Raw genomic sequence first — 17097 nt, 5'->3', positions numbered from 1 at the left:
GGATATGCCCCACAGGGGGGAGCTGCACCAGATGCAGGTGGTGCCCCTCGGGTGGGAGGTGCCCCCCGGGTGGGAGGTGCCCCCCAGTTGGCAGCTGCGCCACGGGCGGGAGCTGCAGCACCTGCCCCTGGACCTCCGGCACCACGTGCCAGACGGTGGCCTGGGGCAGCGCGTAGGAGAGGGTGGGTACCTGGGGGGGCTGCAAGGGCACCGCCATCGCTCCGGGGAAGGAGGGCAGCAGCCAGGCAGCCACCGTTGGCGGCTCAGCTGGGACAACGAAGGGGGAGTTGGGCGTCTGCGGCACCGGCGGCAGCCGTCTGGGGAATCTCTCTGTGAGGAAAAAGGGCGCTGGGCTGAGCTCTCGGGCGCTGGGCTCGCCGGCAGGGCCGCAGCCCCGGGAGGAGCGGGAGCCCGCTGCTGTACCTGCCATGGTCGCTGGAGAGTGGGGCGGTTCGTTGGGGAACCCGGGCAACGGGGGCTCCGCCCCAACGGCTGACCAGCCCCTCACCGCCATCTTGGTGAGGACTGCAGTTTCTCTACCCAAGCAGGCTTCCCAGCGCCATCAGTTTCCATCCCCATGAGCCTTTCCCGTCCCAGTCCTCATTTGCCAGGCCCAGGGGGGTTTCGCACTCCAACACTTTCCCCTCCCAAGGATTTTCCATCCCAAGACTTTTCCATCCCAAGACTTTTCATCCTCCCGGCGATTTCCCATCCCGACAGTTTCACAGCCCAACAGATTCCCATGCAAACTATTTCCCATCAGCACGAAGTGTTTCTTAATCCCATGAGATCTCATCCCAAAGACTTCCCATCCCTTGGATTTCTTTTCCAACTATTTCCTACCCCAATGAATCTTACCCACCCCATTCAAGATTTCCCATCCCAATAATTTCCCATCCCAAGAGAGATTTCCCTACCCCAATGCTTTTCCTTTCCAATGATTTCCTCCCCAAGGAAGATTTCCCATCCCAATGCCTTTCCTTAAGGATGACTTCCTCCCCAAGGAAGGTATCTCATCCCAATGCTTTTCCTTCCCAAGGAAGCTTTCCCGTCTCTTTCATTTCCTAGCCCCATGGCTTTCCAGCCCAAGGAAGTCTTCCCATCCCAGCAATCATTTCTCATCCCACTCATCATTTCCCATCCCCACAATTTCCCATTTTCACCATCCAAAAGACAGCTTAGCCAGCCCACAGCTAGACAGAGATCCCAACAGGGATTTGCACGATTCTGGTAGATTCAAGGGCATGGACACTTGGCGTGCTAACGATTGCACTTTATTCCAGAGCAACACAGATCAGCGGTACCAAGAGCGCTATGATGAATCTGGCGAAGATGTAGATAGATGGTTCTTGCAGGTATTACCAGGAAATAAACAGGTGTCTGCACTTCTCTCTAGCTACCTTAGTAAAAGATCGGAAGGGTAGAGCACTAATTAACAGTAGCATTATTAGAGGCACTACTGTGGCAGTGAAAATCCATCAGGAGGGCCAACTTACCAATGCCTGCAAGGCAAATGCACTTAGGATGGGTTTTCTTTGTCAAGACTAAACTTACAAGAGGTTCAAGCTCTCCGCAGCAGTAGCTGTGCCCGCAGGACTCAGGTGCTGCCTCGGCCAGCAGGCCCAGGCAGGTGGGGCACGTCTCATCCCCGGGGGCCTCTGCTGTCAGCCCGCGGGGCGGCTGGCTCGTGCTGCCCGCGGCCTCCCTGCCGTGGAGATGCTCGGCCACCGGGATGGAGGCTGCCCACTCCTAAGCACCTCTAACCAGCAGGACCTCGAACCCTGAAGTCTCCTCTTCCACCAGCAGGACGTCAGCGTCTCTTGTTCCACCAGCAGGACATCGGCGTCTCCTATTCCACCACCAAGACCTCCATGCCTTGAGTGCCACCAGCAGTACTCCATGCGAGCTGGACGCTCAGGGCACTTATGGCCACCCACCTTTGTGAGGTCAAAGGCTGACAGTGACTCTCTGCTGACCTCACACGGCTCTCGGGCACCCCGATGGCAGCACTGACGGCGCTAAGCTGACTGCCATGAGCAAAGGCTGACATGAAATGGCTGCTGCGCAACGCCAGGAGCAATGTCTGCCGGGCCGGGGGTTCGGATGGGAGCTCGGCCTTCGGCCTGGGAACTGCGCCTGGGAGCCAGGGACGTCCTCGATGTGCAGCTGGACACCTGGGCCTGAGAAAGCAAGGTTTCTTGAAAGAAAATTGGAAACATCGTCACCTAGTGGCTGTCTCAGGGGGACGGATCGAAACGCACAGCATCTCTTGGTTACCTGAAGTGCTCCGTTTCCTTCAAAAGGTGACAACCTGCAAACCTACCAGGCACCTTGCTCTTGTCTCCTTGGAGACTTCATTCACCACTCAGAGGGATTTTGGACTGCCTGTACCAGGAGTCTCACTGCGAGGAAAATAACTGCTTAGCGCACTTCACAAAGTCTTTTGCCTTATAGCATGGTCAGGAAAGGAGAACCTAACATCCATTTTACAGGACTGCTGCTCCTCGTTCGGTGTGCACAAGCAGATCTAGTCGCTGTAGCCAATGCTAGGCCATGCTCTGTCCCAGAGGCCAGGCAGGGACACAGGAGTCACAGGGAGAAGCCCTCACAGGCACGGAGGGCAGGCACGTCTCCACCGCAGCCCTTTGCCCACACAATCTGTGCTGCCCCTCCTGCACCTCTGCTGGCTGTGGCTTGGGCGTGACAGGCAGGAGAGAGCCCGGTGACACACAGGCGCACCTCCTGGTGCCGTCAGCACCAGGGCAGAACCTGCCAACAGATTATTCATCAGCAAAAAAAAAAAAAAAAGTCTCCGCTTTCCCATGTTACCAGGATGAGGCCAGACTGACTTAAAAACAAACAAACAAACAAACAAAAAAACACAGCCTGAGAGCATCTCAGGTTTAGCTTGTCCAGCTCCTAAACTCCTAGGGCCAAAAAGGCCTTACAAGTATCAGCCAAAGTAAATCCATATTGCAAATTTCAAGTCAGGAAAAAAAATAATCACTATAATTATTCGTTGAAGGGCTGGTTTTGGTGCCCCCCTCAGCTCAGCATGCACCAAAACCTATCTGAAAGCCAGTTAGAGATCTATTTTCTTTTACACCGAGGTGACTTTTTCACAAACCTGAACACATACAGCATACATAGAGTTCCTTTTCCATTTTAGGGTTCTTTCTGTAAAAGCCAACGCAGGTCCTCCCACTCAGCTCTCATAGAGCAGCTACCCTCTCCTTCACAATTACAAGATCAAAACAAAACAGTGGTTTTGACTGAAATTGCAAAGGATGCTGTGCAATAGATGGACCAGGGGCAGTTCTATGGAGGCCAACATTTTTCTGAAGGTCGAGGCTAAGGTTACCAGCCAGAGACATTAATAAGATTCCCTATAGTTCAAACAAATTAAATGTAAAATGACAGTTAAAGCAGCAGCGCTGATTACAAATCAACAAATATTAATAATACCACCAGCTTGCTGCACAGCAAGGATTGTACACGTAAGAGTTTTATAATCCAGTTTGTCCTCAGTTCTGTACTTTTTTTTTTTAATGCAGTTGGGATTACCATTTCCCCCACAGAAACCCCCACAAACAGCAATCCCTCATCCCAGATCACAGCTAGCTCTACTCAACATATGTGCTTGCCAAATATATACAAGAAATTTACTCCAGGGTATTCTTCCTATCTGCTCAAGGCAGGCATGAAGGGCCTTGGGTGAAGAAAGTAAGAGGGAAGACCACCGCTTTATTTACAGTACCTTGTCCTCCACCAAAGCATATGACTTGGGGGGGGGGAAAAAAAGCCTCCCAGTTTCAAGGTGGGAAACCGTTGACTCCTGAAGTCCCTGCAGTTCCTAAAGCATTAAAAAAAAAAAAAAAACACAAAAAAACCGCAAAAACAACTAAACCAAATCCAGCAAACGCACACAGGACTCATGCATGGGAGGACCAGAAACGTCAGCTGCGGATGCCCCCGGCCCGCACGCCTGTCAAGGACAAGGAAATACGAGGGGAGACGGGGACAGAGGGGGAGGTGGGGTGCCGGGAAAGGCCGAAGCCTTCCCGGCTCTGCGAGGCAGAGAGGGAGGGCCGAGAAGCCGCGGCAGGGCGCTCGGCAGAGGGCACCGGGCTCCTACCTTCGGCCAGCACCTCGTCCACCGTCACCTGGTGGCGGCCGATGCTGAACACCCTGCCGATGTACCCGCTGCCGGGGCCTCCGCTGCCGCCGCCGCCGCCGCTGGTGCCCGACCCGGGGCCAGAGGCACCCTGCTCCCGACGCGAGTCGAAAAACTTCTTCATCTCTCAGGAGGCAGCAGCCGCCTGGGAAGGGGGGTGATGCTCTCCTCAGGGGCCCGCGCCCCCTCCTTCTTTTTTTTTTTTTTTTTGGCTCCTGGAGCCCGGCCGAGGGGCTCCGCGGGCCGCTGGCCTTGCGGGGCCGAGCGCCGTCCTCCGGAGGAGTCACACCTGCAAAACCAGGGGGTGGGGGGGCGGGACACGGGCGTTAACCCCGCGGCACGGCCCGGCCCGGCCCTGCCCGCCGCCCCCGGCTGCCCGGGCCCCCCCCGCGGTACCTCTCTGCGGGCGGGGGGCGCCCCCATGCACCCCGCAGCGCCGGCCGGCCGGCCTGCCGCTAGCCCCAGCGGCTCCCCGCGGGGCGGCTCACGGCGGGGGCCGCCTGCCGGCAGGGCCCGGGACCCGCATCGCTGCCTGACGGAGCTCCCGGCGGCCACCGAGCCCGTCAGGGACCGAGCCCGCCGCCGCCACCGCCCCCCGCCGGCCCCATCCGCGCAGGAAATGGGCCGTCACAGGAAGTGCCGGCCGCCGGCGGGAGCACCGCCCCCGCCAGCACGGTGAGCACGGCCCGGCACGGCCCGGCTCGACGCGGCCCGGCACGGCCCGGCACGGCCCCGCCGCCCGACAGCGCGGCCTCCGCCCCCGGCCCCGCAGCGCGGCGCAGGGCGAGGGGCCCTTCGGCCGAGGAGGGGGGAGCTGTAATGGCCGCGGCCCGCGCCGCCGCGCGGCATCCTGGGAGTCGTAGTTCCGGCGGGAGCCTCGTCGTCCCTACCCGCCGCGGCGGGGACTACAACTCCCGACAGGCTCTGGCTGGGGGGGAGGTTGTCATGGTTTGGTGGGTCCGTGAGGGAGCCGCCAAGGGTTTGGCGGGTCTGCCGGTTACTCGCCACTATTTACATTTATTTTCGAAATACTGCGCTTAAACTCGACATCTTAATGTCAGAATAACACAAGCTTCCTGCTGGCACGTCTCCTAAAGCGCAAGGCTGGTCTTCGTGCAGGCCCTGCTAGCACCTAATTGGCAAACCTTAAATAGAATGTTAAAATAAAAAACATATCCCTTGCCCCAGGCTGTAACCTGCCTGGGAACAAAGATTTTCCAAAGAAAGAAAGGAAGGAAGGAAGAAAGAAAAAAAGGGATGCTTCATCTGTACACAGAAAGCTCAAAGCTTAGCCAAGGTTTTAAACTCAGTGGTTGATTTTGTGAAGCCTGACTTGAAGCTGCTTCAGCACTTTGCCCATACCAGGTGTTTGCCCAGTCCCTCCTTTCCTCTCAGTCTGGGAATTTGACAGAGACCCTATTCCTCGCAGGGTTCTGGGTTCCTTTCAGGACACAGTGCAAAACACCTTGCATGCACCCAAAACTTGCTGGCTTTAGCTGGTCAACATGCACGCTTTAGGACTTGGCTTTGGATTTAGTGTTAGATTACACCTTTCTCCCCCTTCCTGCTCCAGCACCTTGAACAGTTTACAGGCTTGCAGCAAAATGTTCATAAGCAGCAAAGCAGCTGTTCTGAAGACCCCAAAACCTTGAGTAAGGCTTCAGAAAATGGCGAGTTTAGCTTGAATCTTGTGAAGCTTTCTGTAAGCATAGTTTGGGTTCTTTCTCTCAGAAATCAAGAGAGGTGTAGGTTTTGCAGCCTATGGCATCTGCAGCAGCCATCTCCTCTGCTTTTCATGTGTTAGCTAGAAAGGCCAGAGCTGGGATTTCAAACGTCCAAGGGAAATATGAAAATAGCAAAAACTGCTTTTACCAGCCTGCAACATGGAATACAAAAACCTGAGGAACACGTGGCTGTGAAAAGAATGTTTTTGTGAAAGCAAGGCTCTCATTCCTCCCCTCTGGCTGGGGCAAAAGGTGTGGGACGGAAAAGGAAACCAAAACACATTTGCATTTTCCTAATGACACTTATTTCCTGTATTATGGTAATAACTACAGCCATCCTGCTGACAAGCTCCTGTCCCAAGGGGATAGGCTAGGCAGGTGCTGGTTACTGTGGAAGGGCAAAATGTTTACCCTGTATTTTGTTTTAAATAAGAGAGCTTAATGGAAACAACTGCATAACTGAAAGACCCTGGAGAATATGTTGGGAAGCAATATGCATGTGAGAATAATTACAGGCTTTGCACAGTCCTTTTTCCTGCATTGCTACCTTGCATGAATGAGCAGACCTTTGGGCACAAGCCTCCAGAAGCAGTGACAATACTGGATCTACATGTTGTAAATGGACCAAATTGTTTTCCCCACAGTGTATGAAGATTTTTAAGATGCTATTATTGTGCAAGTGGCCATCAAAATAAGCAAGGAAAATTGCTGGTGATAGTATTTAGCATGTCTGATGCACAGATCTAAAAATGCATCACTATACAGTTGCTTCTCTGCTGAGCCAACATGCCTCTTCATTGTGGTTAATTCTACACCTCTCCTGTCATCTTTACTTTCAGGTGTTCTTGTGTGCAATGCTCTACAAGCTGACTACAGACCCCAAAGGCTTCCTTGACTATTGTCATTCACCCATAGTTTGTAGGGTGCTGTCTAGTGCCTCCTATCTATACATGATTCCCAGGTGTCATTTAAAAGATGCTCTAGGCCCACATGGTTGGAACTGCAGTCATTTCAGCCAGTCGGCTAACACAGGTATGAAAACAGTCCTTTTTTATTTAATAGGCTTTAATCTTCATTAAACTATGTTCGGCTGTGATTTGAAGCTATTTGATGAGTTGCCAGTGGTCAATACAGAAGATTCACTTGCCCTTTCCTTCAGATGAAATATGATTAATATGATTTTTTTGAATTACTCTAACCTGTGAAACATTCCCAGACATCTATTAAGATTGAAGTAAAATATCCAATGCAAAATGACTGTTACAATTAGTGATTTCTGGGAACTCTGCAGAACTAAAAAATTACCCCCCACCCCCACCCCAAGTGGACATTTCTGAATAGCACAGGGAAATAAGTCATTTCAAGATAAAACCTACTGCCATGCAAAAAGCCTGCAGATGCACTGCTGACTATGGGGCCCTGATGTTCTCACAGGCACACCAACCTTGCTGACCGTTTGGGAGCAAGAGTACAGTAGAAGGCAATCCTCAGTTGCAGATGCTGATAACATTCTTTACTCCAGAAATCAGGAGGCTCAGCTGCACTGCTGCAATTCCAGTGACCTTCATAGGGATCAGAGAGAGCTGTGCTCGAAAGCTTTAAGTTGAAAAGCTAATCACTGATTGCCAGCAGAGATGTGGTCTAGCACTTCTCCTGTGTATGCCTGGAGCTACTCCAGTGTCCTCATAGCTTTGCTCTACTGTCTGCAGAAAACAATCTCAGCCTAATACTGTCAATTCTAAAACCAAAATTTAGCTAAAATCCTATAACGTTGGTTTTGAAATATTTGAGTCCTGATGATGTGGTCAGCAGTTATTTGCCTGCATATTGTCTCTCTGATCCCTGGTTCCCCTTATACTGCTAACAAAATGCATTCAAATCCCCAGGAAGAAGCACATTAATACTGCTGCTTCCTTTCTGATGAAACTTTCCAGGCAGCTCAGCATTTTCTAAATAAAAACATACGTTTGAAAACGTTTCATGTGAGTAACCTGAAAGCTAGGGAACATTGACCTCTTCTGGATCTCTAGATAATATCTCTAGAAATGACAACAAGGCAGGAAAGCATGCTCATGTTTATGTGCTTAGTTATATACAACAATCCCCACCAGAGTTGTAAACCTCACTGAAATCTACGTTATTTTGGTTTACAGCAGTGGCATATGACAAAAAGACAAGTAGCAATTTACAGAAGGTAATGATTTTTAATAATTTCACCTTTCTTCTTGCCTTAATGCTTAAGTTATGGGGTTCTCCTATGTTATATGCTCGTGTAATGCCTCTGAGTGGCAATTTTGCTGCATACAGCAAAGCTTACAGCAAGAGGCTTTTGGCAAACTCAGGTCTGCATGAAGAGAGGCAGAAAGAAAAGATTTACAAGGTAATGGACTTTTTTTTTTTCTAATCAATGCATAATAACTAAATTTTCCCATTCAATGACTTTCTCACATTTACTACAAAACCTTTCTGTTGAGATTCCCACCAGTTAAAAAGTATCAGACCCACTCTTCTATCTGTCTCTTTCTGTCTTTTTGTCTGTATTTTCTAGAATCCAAAGGTTTTCTTTAGGGGTCCACAAACACTGCCAGGATGACCAAGCATTATTTATTTATTAAGCCAACTTTTATTTACCATCCCCAGGAAAAGGTCAACTCTCAAGAATCATCTAGGTAGTTGGCTAAGGTCAGAGTTCTCTAGAAGAACAAAAAAGGTGAGAAGGAAGACTTTGGAGATTACATCTATACATTACCTCTTTGAGAAGTTTGTTTGTTTGTTTGTTTTTTATGCTCCTGCTTACTACTGCAAGATATATTCACCAAGGCTAGTGACAGTTATACTTCCTACCACTAGACATCAACATCTTCCACCACTGTTAATAGCAGTAATGGCCTATATAAAGTAGGAACACATGGAAATAATTAAACTAATTGACATCTCAAGGCTCATGCATGTTTGGTGCAATACTATACATAGTGTGGATTGATACTGCTTACATCAATCAATACAATTGACCACCAGGTCAAAAAAGAGCTATGTTTCTCAAGGAGTGTGACTTTGCACTACAAATAAATGCTATTGATTAGAACAGGTATCATTACATCAAGACAAAGTTGCAGATTAAGCTCTCGCTGAAAAGGGGTTTACCTGCTGGGTTTCAAGAGTCAGGGTCCTGAGTGTCCTCAGGCCTTCATTGCCCCAGCCAATCTTACCTGGCCCTCTACCCAACACCTTTTGCTCATCAACTATGACCTCCATTTCAGCACAGGCCTAGGAGGCTCATTCTTTTGAGGTGGTTGTGGGTAGTCATGGCTCTGGGTCTCTCTTTCAACTTTGCAGGGTGAGCTTTGGGCTCATGTTATAAGTAGGGCTGTCTCTCAGGATGTCTGCTTGGTCTTGCTTTCTCTGATGATCACTGGGTGGTTGATGAAGCTGGTTGCTGCCGTTGTTGTGTAGGTGCTGTAGGATTGGGTCCTGTTTGTGTGCTTACCTATAGTGCAGCCATCATCCTTTATTCTACCTTGTTTTCTCTCGTGGAGCAGCTCTACTCTTGCTGCTGTAAAGCACTAAATCGTTCTTTCTCCACTCTAAGCTTTGCATCAGCCAGTGAGTTTCTATCTTCATTCCCTAAAGGGCAATGTATGTTTTAGAAGTCCCCCTTAGCTGGGCAGTCTATGACTATCTTTTCTATGATCTGTTTCTTTTCCCTGGAACTGGGGTATAGCCAAGTTACAAAGCGGCTAAGTAAGGTAAAGCCTTATAGGGGCAGATACTATTTAAGGGGAATTAAAAAAAAAAAAAAAGCTATTAATTTCCTCTTCAGGACAGTACGTATGCTAATTGAAGTAAACATTCATTAAATCCATTAGATGAGATTTAGGTTTGATAATGCATTTAAGGCTGCTGGAAGCAATGTTTTCTTAGTTTATAGCTTGGAGCTCTAGGGACCTTCCCAGAGGTTGCCCGAAAATAATCTACAGCTACCACACTGGCATTAAGGGTTTCCGTGACTGAATGTCTCTCCATGGAGCTCACAAAGGTCTTAAGGCCTGGAACATAAATGTTATCACTTAGTCTTGATAGTGGGCATTTGTTCAAGGCAAAATACTTGTATTTGTACCACCTGCAATGTGGGTGCAATTATAGTGGTCTAGTATATCTTTTGTATTTAATGTAACTAGGCTGTATCACAACAAGCAGTTTAATTTTGACTGAACTGTGTCCACACAAGGTGATTTCTTCCCAGCAAGTAATGGGAATGGCTTATCAAAGCCGGGCAGCCCTAGATGATGTGAAGACTCCTGCATGTCTTCTGTCACAGCCTGTGCCTTCTACGCTAGTGGGGAAGTTAAAACAGACTTGTTTTCCCCAGTCCAGATGGAATGGTGGACAGTGAGAAAACAGGAGCAGCTACGATCAAGAGCAAGGGACTGCTTGCGTGACTACAAGGGGCTCTTTTGAAGGTTAAAGTGCCAGCCCACTAAGGCCTCATCATCTTCACACCCCGACTATAGAGGTGCTTGCTGACTGCAGTCCACTCCTGGATCGCATTCATTAACGCAGGCAGCTGATGAAGCTGTCAGACAACTAATGACCCACGCCTGTTTCCCTTCCCTGCCATTTATAGCTTCAGTTAATAGCTTCAGTTCATCTCCCTGCCGTGGAGATGCTCGGCCACCGGGATGGAGGCTGCCCACTCCTAAGCACCTCTAACCAGCAGGACCTCGAACCCTGAAGTCTCCTCTTCCACCAGCAGGACGTCAGCGTCTCTTGTTCCACCAGCAGGACATCGGCGTCTCCTATTCCACCACCAAGACCTCCATGCCTTGAGTGCCACCAGCAGTACTCCATGCGAGCTGGACGCTCAGGGCACTTATGGCCACCCACCTTTGTGAGGTCAAAGGCTGACAGTGACTCTCTGCTGACCTCACACGGCTCTCGGGCACCCCGATGGCAGCACTGACGGCGCTAAGCTGACTGCCATGAGCAAAGGCTGACATGAAATGGCTGCTGCGCAACGCCAGGAGCAATGTCTGCCGGGCCGGGGGTTCGGATGGGAGCTCGGCCTTCGGCCTGGGAACTGCGCCTGGGAGCCAGGGACGTCCTCGATGTGCAGCTGGACACCTGGGCCTGAGAAAGCAAGGTTTCTTGAAAGAAAATTGGAAACATCGTCACCTAGTGGCTGTCTCAGGGGGACGGATCGAAACGCACAGCATCTCTTGGTTACCTGAAGTGCTGGTGTCCTACGCCCTCGTATGTCTCAATGACATAAAAAGGGACAGATTTTTACCCCAAATGCAGCTCCTTTCTGTGGGAAGCTTCCCGTGCTGCGCATCCTCCTCTCTTTCTAGCATGTGGCTTGACTTTAGGCGTGTTGTTTTTTCTCCTTGTGAGAAACAAAGTTGTGTTTTTGCAATAGAAGGTATTTTTGCAGTGGAAAAATCCACTAACCTTGCATATGCAAAAGTGGCATTGTGTGGCATAGCAGTGGGGAATCCGTTAAGCAGATAAGGGGAAGGTCCCACTGTCCCAAAATCACGAGGATAGCTAAGAAAAACAGGATGAGCAGTGCGAGATCAGTAAAAGCAAAGATCACGGGCCCTCTAGTCACAAGAGAAGAAGGAAAAAATAAAAGGATAAGGAGAAATTAACGGTAGGTCAAATAAAATTGTACATATATGGTATAGTAGTGCGTCGAGTAGGCTGTGAGCCTGTAGTACTCAGCCAATGAAGAAACAGGGGAGAAATCAGGTGTCGGGTAATAGGGAATACACGGTTATGATAAACTTTTACTGCGCGCTCCTGCTTGCAGGACGCCCGCCATTGCAATCGCGAATAAAAAAGCTCCACAGAAGATCCTGTCTGAAGAAAATTACTGAGATTTTTCTCAGGGTTTAGGGGCTCGTCCCGGATCTTGTTGCCTACCAGAGAGTTCTTGCTACCACAGACAGGAAGGTGCACCCTCTGATTTCAGCGGTCCCGTCGGGGGTGGTGGCTTGTCTCGGGATGGCTGACAAAGGACTGAGACTGTTCATCTGAAGACAGGCTCTGAGAAGAAGTGGGGAGAAAGGAGGCCAATACAGACAGACCACAGAGCACAGCCCAGACACAGCCCAGCCAGAGCACGTACACAGCACAGAGAGCACAGACACAGCCCAGCCAGAGCCCAGACACAGCATGGACACAGCCCAGCCAGAGCCCAGACACAGCCCGGACAGAGCCCAGCCAGAGCACAGACACAGCACAGGCACAGCACAGACGGAGCACAGACAGAGCAGAGAGAGCACACACACAGCACAGAGCCCAGACACAGCACGGACAGAGCCCAGACACGGCCCAGACACAGCCCAGACACAGCACAGACACAGCACGGACACAGCACGGACAGAGCACGGACAGAGCACGGACAGAGCACAGAGAGCACAGGCCCAGCACAGAGCACAGACACAGCACAGACACAGCCCGGACACCGGAGCCGTTATCCCAGCATGGCAGCAGCAAGGTGACAATGTGCTCGCCTGGAGGACAGCTGAAATCTTTCCGCATGTCTCACAGCTCACCCAGAGATCGGGATCACCTGGTTACTGCTGCTTTTAGATGGTGGTCTTCAGCCTGCTGTTCCCTAGGACGGCCCTCCACTGGGGTAGTCTGCTTCGCCTTCCTATTGCTCCTTCCCCTTCTCAGTAGGACTCTCTTCCCTTACTAAACGAGATGACTTGTGCATCCATTCTTTCATCTTGTGTGTATCGGTGCCTGGGAATGCCACAGGGCAGTCCCCGGAGCCAGCTGTAGGGTCCGTCAGAGGGTTGGAGTGGCTGCAGGGCCTGTCAGCGGGGCTGGAGAGGCCGCAGGGCCCGTCAAAGGGGTTGGAGTGGCTGCGGGTAACATCCCAGGGCTCGGAAGGGCCTCAGAGCCCATCCCAGGGCTTGGAGGGCCTTCAGGGTGCGTCACAGGCTTGCATCAGATCAAGACGCATTTTCATAGACCCACACAATTTCTCTTGAAGGTGCTGAATTGTACTGAATAGTCTTCAAAACACACAGAGCAGACCCAGCAAACAAGCCGCTGGTGCTAGGAACTGGGTTTTGTTTTTGTTTGTTTGTTTGTTTTTCGTTAACTTTGTTTCATGAGAACAGATACCAAATGGGTATTTTCAGGGCAAAGATGACCCTGGAGTTGGAGCTATCTAAAGGATGAATAACTAGGAATCTATTTACTCGAGAAGACCCTTTTGTAAGGAAAAATCCTACACACGTGCACTGGAGTTTGATACTAATCCATTTGTTGGAAACCACTGGAAAACAATGGAAAGCTATTCTAAGACGAAGTACCCTCATTCTAATACAAAAAATCACACCCCTAGAGTGAGAGACCCCAGCCCAAGAGGAGACCCTTCCCCTCTGAGGATGCGCAGAATCATTTTGTCATGTCAGCCGTAGGCTAATTCTGGAACCTGTGAGAAGTTAGGGGATTGTACTAGCATGGAAATGTAGTGATAAAAGATTGTATCAAGCGTGGCGTGGAAGATCTTTCCATGTGCTGGCTTTGTGGGAAACCACCTGGTACCCAGACTCGCACAGTTCTGAAAGAAAACTGTGTCTCGACCTGGTGTCTGGATTGGCTTCTTGCGCATCGGGTAACAAATCCAAACTTTTCTCGGACAACTTGGCGAGCTGTAAATCTCTGGCACTGCCAGCATCGGGGCACACCTTTCTAAAACCTTTTAGCAGCGCCGTAGGATACCACATTTGTTCAGGGCTGAATTCCAAAGCCATCGGAGGTGGCAATCGTGATAAAAACCGGCCCACATCCCCCCCCAGCCCTTGCCACCTGTAGCCATCCTGCCTCAGGGCTGATCGCTGGCTGGAATTTTTAACTCCTTGTCTAACCACAGAGGTTGTCATTCGGGGACAAATACTGGGTTAAGTTCACCATCGGTGCAAGAGGAGCACGTGCTACCTGCAAGTGGGAAAACCATCAACAAACATAGGCCAGCCCCCAGGGATCATAAACAACAAGAAAGGGATTAAGAAAAAGCACCTAAAAAGCACAGAAAAACAACACTAGAAAGGAAAAAATCAACATTGTGACCAGCAACTATCAATCTCAGAGAAAGCTTATAAGAAACACTCTTTTAAAACATTCCGGTCAGATGTGACGTTAGCTCAACCCTTTGTGCCCCAGCTTGGCTGCCAAAAAGTCTGTTGTGGTGTAACCCGGCAGGCCGCTCAGCACCACACATCTGTTCGCTCACGTCCCCCCATCCTGAGTGAACATGCAGAGAATCGGAAGGAAAATAAAAGCTCATAGGCATTGATAAAGAGTTTAATAATAAAGGAATAGAAAATAATAATACAAATCATACAATACATTAACAAGACAATCAATAAAATTTATTAATGTAAACAATTTTTTCCCAGCCTAATGCTCTCCTATCACCACCATGATCACCCGTCCTAGCAATTTCCCATCCCATCATTTCACACTAATGAATCCCCATCACCGTCATGACTTCCCATCCCACTGATCATTTCCTATCCCAGCCACCTCCCATTGCTGATCCCAAGGCTCAGTTCCCAACTCCCATCCATCCATCCATCCATCCATCCATCCACCCATCCATCCATCCATCCATCCATCCACCCAGTTTCTCCCGTCCGTGCTGGCCATGCCCACATCCATTCACGGACTGAGCATGGGCAGCGGGAGCGGGCTGCATTAAATCCCCTCGGCATCCCACTGCCAGAACAACTGCAGGCAGAGGCGTTGCTGAGTGAACACCTACACTAGAGGAATTTAAGAAAAAAGGCTATAAAGCAGAGAAAGGACCAGAAAGGAAGAAATAAGCTTTCAATCCCTGCCATTTTGTGTCCCAACAAGCAGTTCCCATGCCCAAACTTGCCCATGCCAGGTATTGCCCATCCCAACAGCTTCCATCGCAACACTCCCAACACTCATTCGTGACCCCCCCATCTCCCATCCCCCCCCGTTGCCCATCCCTGACAGTGAGAAACACTGACTAGCTACAGCACTAAAGAAGGGTAAGGGCAAGCGAGAGGGGAAAGGGCTGAAGAGTGCGGCTCAAGCTGGAGCAGGTGCCTGCAGAGGTCTCTGTGCCTGCGTGCTGAGCTCAGCACCACTGGGTGCTGCAGGGGCCGTCGAGGAGCGCAGGGTCACGGGTAGCCGGCATACTTGGCTATGGCCCCGTCTTTCTGCCGCTGCGCGAAGAATTGCACAGGGCCGATCTTCATCTGGTGGGCCGCCCGCTGCCGCTCCTCCTGGGCCAGCTGCTTCAGGCGCTCCCGCTCGGGACGCTGCTGCAGCGTGATGGGCACCGGCTCCTCCTGCTCCTCCAGCGGCGTGGGCGCCGCGTCACCGCCTGCCCAGGGCCCCACGCAGGGCACGTAGTCCACGCGGGGCCGTGCCAGGGGCTGCAGCATGCGCGGCTGTGTGGGCAGAGCCCCCCGCTGCGCTTGGCCCCCCGCGGCTGGCAGGCACAGCGCTCTGGGCGCCTGCTCTAGGGCAGCGTCCCCTGTTCACGCCGTGCTGCCTGGTGGTGCCGGCACCACCTTCTCTTTGCCGCCAGCTGGGGATTGGGGGGCAGCGGGCACAGCGCTGGAGCCTGGCACTGTCTGCGCGGCGCTGGGCATCGTGCTGGGGCTGCTGGAGGTGGGCTGCGGCTGCACGCAGGGCAGCTGGCGCACTGGCCCCAGCGCCTTTGCCCTGGCCCCCAGCGGCTGCAAAGTCTCGCTGGGGGTCTTTGTGCCCCGGCGCTGGCGCTGCAGCGTCTTGGCCCTGACGCCTTGGGGACAGAGGCTGTCCTGGGGCCGCACGGCACCGGGCTCCGCGCTCGGAGTCTCCGGCAACAGCCGCGCTCTGCGGGGAGGCGGCGACGCTGCTCCTTGCCCCCCAGCAGCCCCCGGGCTTCGGGCTCTCTTGCTGGGCGCCCGGCTGTTGTTGGTCGCTGGCTGCTGCCTGTCACTGCCGTCTTTCCTGCTGCTGCCACGGCGTCCTGGGGCCTTGGACATCCTGGCGTCCCTGGCACGGCGTCCCTGGCAAGGCGTCTTGGGGCCTTGGACACCCTGGCCCAGCAGCATCTTCCTCTCCTTGCCGGGGGGTTTCTCCGTTGCTGGCCTCTTGGGCTGGGAGCTCTCCGCTGTCCCGGGGGTGCTGGTGGTCGCGCGGCGCTTGGCCCCCCGCTTGGTGCCGGTGGACGCAGGGGCAGCCAGGGGGCTCTTGAGGGGACCCAGGGGGCATTTGGGCAGGGGTGTCCTCTGGTCACGGAGGACTTGGGTGTCAGGGGACCTCGTGGGGGGACTCAGGGAGGGTTTGGGCAGGGGTCTACTAGGGGAACTGAGGACCTGGGTGTCAGGGGACCTCCTGGGGGGACTCAGGGGTGGACTGGGTAGGGGTCTGCTAAGGGCACCGGGCAGGGGACTGGCTGCAGGGCTGAGCGGGGGGCTCAATGCCAGCACAACAGGGGACTGCACCAACAGCCCACCCCCAACCTTCTCGGGGTACACCCCAGGGGTTGAGGGTACCTCACCGAGGGCTCCTGTGGCTTCCAGTCCCTGCGTGCTCGGCTCCTCGATGTCCTCGGAGAGGTCGGGCAGCTGGGAGAGGAGGCGGCTGAGGGCAGGACTGCTGGGCGAATCGGGGAAGGCGTCCTGGGGCTCCACGGCCTCGAGCCAGCTGAACAGCTCCTCCGTGCCGGGGATGTCCAGGTCGGCCAGGAGCTGGTCCTGCAGGTGCTGCAGCAGCTGGCTGTCCCCTGCCAGCTCTGGAAAGGCCTCGGCGAAGGCATCAGGGCCCAGCTCGGGCAGCTGCGGGGGCTCCTCAGGCACCTGCGGGGCTGTTGCCGCTGAGGACGAAGCAAGAAAATCCCCCAAGACGGGCGATGTCAGCTTTCCCATGGCTCATGGGTGTGGGGCGACAACGGGGCGGCTGTGCCAGCGCCAAACTCACCGTCGGGCGTCGCCGTCTGGGTGCTGCGGGTCGATGGAGCCAGGAAAGGCTCGGGGGGAGTGGGGTCAGGCAGCAGGGGCCCCTGGTCCTCGCTGAGCCCCACGGCGTGGTCGCAGGGCTCCGGCAGCTGCCCCTGGCTGCTGGTCACGGTGCGGGGCGTGGGGAGCGCCTGCCCCCGGAGCCGAGGCCCCGGGACGAGGGGTGGCGGGGGCCTGCGGTGGGCGGGGGCCTGCAACA

General features: G+C 52.8%; 2 long non-coding RNA genes across 7 annotated transcripts; one reads left to right on the top strand and one right to left on the bottom strand.

The window, feature by feature from the left end:
* Positions 1-1257: 1257 nt before the first annotated feature.
* On the bottom strand, positions 1258-4796 carry LOC308183023. 6 transcript variants are annotated; one of them, XR_013942217.1, is made up of 4 exons: positions 4571-4796; positions 4136-4463; positions 3758-3985; positions 1258-2769 (listed from the first exon to the last, which is right to left on the bottom strand). It is a non-coding gene; the product is annotated as an uncharacterized lncRNA (long non-coding RNA). The 6 variants fall into 6 exon arrangements; XR_013942218.1 differs by having other exon boundaries at positions 3758-3853; positions 4571-4795; XR_013942220.1 differs by having other exon boundaries at positions 1258-2197; positions 2278-3985; positions 4571-4793.
* A 178-nt stretch (positions 4797-4974) lies between these two features.
* Positions 4975-10241, top strand: LOC308183025. The gene is made up of 3 exons (XR_013942224.1): positions 4975-6930; positions 8052-8092; positions 10127-10241. It is a non-coding gene; the product is annotated as an uncharacterized lncRNA (long non-coding RNA).
* Positions 10242-17097: the final 6856 nt, after the last annotated feature.

This window comes from Anser brachyrhynchus, assembly GCF_964034855.1.
Source record: "Anser brachyrhynchus genome assembly, chromosome: 26".
Taxonomy (NCBI): Eukaryota; Metazoa; Chordata; class Aves; order Anseriformes; family Anatidae; genus Anser; species Anser brachyrhynchus.
The sequence above is the reverse complement of the archived record's forward strand: the minus strand, read 5'-3'. Positions and strand labels throughout refer to the sequence as shown.